This window comes from Protobothrops mucrosquamatus, unplaced genomic scaffold, assembly GCF_001527695.2.
Source record: "Protobothrops mucrosquamatus isolate PMUCROS unplaced genomic scaffold, P.Mucros_1.0 scaffold1555, whole genome shotgun sequence".
Taxonomy (NCBI): Eukaryota; Metazoa; Chordata; class Lepidosauria; order Squamata; family Viperidae; genus Protobothrops; species Protobothrops mucrosquamatus.
This window is the reverse complement of record NW_015387724.1, coordinates 80,494-85,378: the sequence shown is the minus strand read 5'-3', so window position 1 is coordinate 85,378 and position 4,885 is coordinate 80,494.

Sequence of the window (4,885 nt, the reverse complement as noted above, 5' to 3'; positions counted from 1 at the left end):
CCCCCCTCCCCTTTATTGTTTCCACGTTTTATCTTACGGGGAGTTTTTAAAATATATATATTTAACCATATTAATAACATGTACACTTGGGTGAACGGACTAGCATATAGGACAGGGATAGGCAACCTTGGCTCTTTTATGACTCGTGGACTTCAACTCCCAGAATTCCTGAGCCAGCATGGTTCAACATGGAAACCTCTCCCTTTCTCCTCAGCATGGCTGGCTCAGGAATTCTGGGAGTTGAAGTCCACGAGTCATAAAAGAGCCAAGGTGGCCTACTCCTGCCCTATGCCATTTCACATAAATGGTTGTCCAATCTCTCCTTGAAAACCTCCAGTGATGGAGCACCCACAACTTCTGAAGGCAGGTTGTTCCACTGGTTAATTGTCCTCACTGTCAGGAAATTTCTCCTTAGTTCTAGTTGACTGTATCTTTAATGGTCTTCCACCTTATTCTGCCCTCAGGTGCTTTGGACCAGGGGTTGCCAACAGCTGGGCCACAAACCAGTACTGGTCTGTGACCCATTGGGAACCGGGCCGTGCAAGCAACGGGCGAGTGCAGAAAACTTCATTTGCACTTGCAAAATCATCACCTCTACTGCCGCTGTTGCTGCCAGTCCGTGGAATGGAAAGATTGGGGACCCCCTCTTCTCTGTGAGAGCCCCTCAAGTACTGAAAGACTATTCCCTCTAGTCCTTCTCCTCATTAGGGAGAGAACAATCCTGATTCTTCCCAGAAGCAATTTGTTTCAGCAACACCTAATGCCTAAGCAAAATTATAATGTTATCCACGTGGACTTCCAACAAGAATTATCAGTAGATCAGGTGGCTACACAGGCTTTCGTCTACAATAGTGTTTCTCAACCTTGGCTGCTGGAAGATGCGTGGACTTCAACTCCCAGAATTCTTTGCTGGCTGGGGAATTCTGAGAGTTGAAGTCCACACATCTTCAGGCAGCCAAGGTTGGGAAACACTGGTTCTACACCTCCTACAGATAGTATCGTATCTGATCCTATGGCTCATTTCAGCAAATCCTCATTGTTCTGTGGGAAAAAGTAGATTTGGAGTAAGTCCATTCCATTAAAAGCATTGGTGGGGATTGGCCCCATGGCTGTACCCCATATTCCCCAATGAGCACTGCAGGTGTATGCCTGCGTGTCTCCCCAGTGCCCAAAGCTGCAAAGAACAGGAGGGTGTTTTCAGCCTTCCAGGATGAAATGCCCCAGCTGCTCGCTAGTTTTTCACCAGCAGCCAGCCATGAAGGCAGAGGTCACAGGTCACCGGGTCGCAGGGGATCAAAGAGGCTGACCCCTGTGTCTGCCTGGAACAGGTTAAGCCAGGGGTAGTCAACCTTGGCTCTTTTATGACTCGTGGACTTCAACTCCCAGAATTCCTGAGCCAGCTATGCGTCTGCCTGGAACAGGTTAAGCCAGGGTAGTCAATCTTGGCCCTTTTATGACTCGTGGACTTCAACTCCCAGAATTCCTGAGCCAGCCATGCTGAGGGGAAAGGGAGAGGTTTCCATGCTGAGCCATGCTGGCTCAGGAATTCTGGGAGTTGAAGTCCACGAGTCATCAAAGAGCCAAGGTTGACTACCCCTGGGTTAAGCCTTTGCTATTTTCTATGCTTCAACAGAAGCCACCAAACCAACAGCAAAGGAAAGGCGAGAAGATTGCAAAGCCTCAATCAGAATAGAACTGGAAGGGACCTTGGAGGTCTTCTAGTCCACCCCCCCTGCTCAAGCAGGAGACCCTGCACCATTCCAGACAAGTGGCTGTCCAGTCTCTTCTTAAAAAAAAATCTCTGATGTTGAAGCACCCACAACTTCTGAAGGCAAGCTGTTCCGCTGGTTAATTGTTCTCACTGTCAGGAAGTTCCTCCTTAATTCCAGGTTGCTTTTCTCCTTGATTAATTTCCATCCATTGTTTCTTGTCCTGCCTTCTGATGCCTCCTTCGGCTGGGACAGTGCGAGTGGTGTCAGCTTTAATCCCATAAATTACGAAAGGAGGACGAGAACTGGGCAAGGGTCAGGAGAACTCGAGGATCCAGACCGGAGGACAGGAGCAAACAGAACTATTTGTACACGTACAGTGGAAACCATGTGCCTGGCTCTGTGTGTTCAGAACAGGCACTCCAAGGGACGAGTGTTAAGTACCGTAGGGCCTTAATGTCACGGCATTTTCTCTCCCTCTGCTGTCAGACGTTGGTAACACATTGAAATGTTGGGCATCTCGAAGCAAATTTGCTTCAAGGCCATTTCACCGACCCCCCCCTTTCCAAAACGCAAATCTCGGACAGCAATAATTTGGGAAGAGGATGCCACCAAACGTACCCCTTGAAAAATGTACAGGTATCTCTTGACTTACAACCATTCGTTTTTAGAGATGGTTTGAAAAAGTGACTTAAAAGCAGTCCTGCTCAGGTTTTAAAGAAGAGATTGGACAACCACTTCTCTGTGAAATGATATAGGGCAGTGGTGGCGAACCTATGGCACGGGTGCCAGAGACAGCACTCGGAGCCCTCTCTGTGGGCACACGTGCCGTTGCCCCAGCCTTGCCTCCCCCCGCAACCGCCTCCTCTCCAGCAGCCCCCCTGAAGGAGAGTCACCCTCGAGCGTGGCCCACATGGAGCAGCACAGCCAAGGACATGGCAGCCAGGCAGCGTACACAAGACTCTGCCCTCACATCCCATCATGCAGTTGATGCTGCAGGACGCGGGCAGAGGGTGTGGCCGCCATAGCGCTGCTGGGCTGCCTGGGCAATCTGCGGCAGGCCCTGGAGGTGGTGAGTAGTCCTGTGGGCAGGTGGGATGGGGGATGGGGGGGCAGAGCGGGGGCGGAGCAGGGAGGTGGAGCGGGGCGGAGCCAGTTTTGGGGCACTCGGTCTCTAAAAAGTTCGCCATCACTGATATAGGGTTTCCTGCTTGAGCAGGGGGCTGAACTAGAAGAGTGGCCCCCAACCTTTTGGGCACCAGGGACCGGTTCCATGGAGAAAGTTTTTTCCGCAGATCGGAGGGTGCAGGGTTTTGCATGCTGCATGTTGCCTGCATCCTGCGGAGGGGGCTTCCCTTTTTTTTGCACCGCCCGGTTGCTGGCATGCCGCAGCCCGGTGCCGGTTCACAGACCGGGGGTTGGAGACCCTGGGACTATAAGACCTCCAAAGTGCCTCCCAACTCTGTTATTCTTCAGACAGCCAGTTAGGTTTAGTGCAGGGGTAGGCCACCTTGGCTCTTTTATGACACGTGGACTTCAACTCCCAGAAGTCCTTAGCCAGCCACGCTGAGGGGAAAGGGAGAGGTTTCCATGCTGAGCCAGGCTAGCTCAGGAATTCTGGGAGTTGAAGTCCACGAGTCATGAAGGGGCCAAAGTTTTCCCCATGCTGGCTCGGGAATTCTGGGAGTTGAAGTCCACGAGTCATAAAAGAGCCAAGGTTGCCTACCCCTGGTCTAGTGGTTAAAGGCACGAGGCTGGAAACCAGGAGACTGTAAGTTCTAGCCTAGCCTTAGGCATAAAGCCAGCTGGGAGACCTTGATCCAGTTCCTCTCTCTCTCTCTTTCTCTCTCTGTGTGTCCTAGGAATAAAGCAATGGCAAACCACTTCTGAAACATCAGCAGGGACTCATCCTGGCAGTCACCAGGAACCAAAAAATGGACTCAAAGGCACAAAAATACAGGTAGATCTTGACAAACAACTGCTTGTTTAGTGACCATTCAAAGTTACAGTGGCAGTAAAAAGGTGACTTATTATTAGTTTTCACACTTACAACCCACAGATAAGTGATCAAAATTTGGGCACTTAATAGCTGGCATCTATTTACGAAGCTTGCAGCATATAAGCACGATTCCATTGACACCTGCAGTGATTCACTTAATAACTGTGGCCAAAAAAGTGACTCACTTAACAACAGCCTTGCTTAGCAAGGGAAATCCTGGTCCCAATGTGGTCGTAAGCTGAGGACTACTTCTATTTGGCCTTTGTCTGATTAGGAAGCAATGAGCAAAGCCCACAGATCATCTATAGAAAGCTCACTAGGGGAATGGAAACTCTAAAATACTCCTCCAGCTTTTGACCTCAGATGCTGGGATGGTGGGGCTTACTTCCTCTGATGCTGGAGATGTATTGTGTAAGAAGCTTTCATGGCCTCAGTGATCATGGCAGCTTCTACCAATTTTCGAAACACTCTATGATAGGGGTCTTCAAACTTGGCCTGTTATGACTTGTGGACTTCAACTCCCAGAATTCCTCAGCCAGGCACGTGTGCCTGACTGAGGAATTCTGGGAGTTGAAGTCCACAAGTCATAAAAGGGCCAAGTTTGAAGATCCCTGCTTTATGAAAACCACCCTGCCTGGTCTTCATCACACCATCTTATGGAGGGGACCATCCATGAGAAATTTTGAAAATCACTTTTTTGCATCCTGGATCTCCTGATGGTGGTGATTCGTTTAAAAACGGTGGCAAAAAAGCTCGCAAAACTCCCTTAACAACTGCGTTGCTTAGCAATGAACATTTTGGGCTCAGAATTTGGGCTCAAAATTTGGACTACATGTACTTCTCAACCTCGGCCACTTGAAGATGTGTGGACTCCATGCTGGCTGGGGAATTCTGGGAATTGACATCTGCATATCTTCAGATGGCCACGGTTGAGAAACACCGACTTAGGCTGAAAAGCTGCATTCTCAAAGTTTCAAGAAGAGGCATGGATGGGGATTAGGGAATTGACAGGGATTTGGACGCCCATCTAATCCAATTTATGGATCAACGCAACACCTACCATTCAGAGTGAATTTACAAGTCTCTGGTGGGGCTCTCTAAGCCTCCGTTTTCACCTCACGGTTAACCTAACAGGCCATCATAGTAATAAAATAGATAGTCCTTCAGGTTAAAGGAG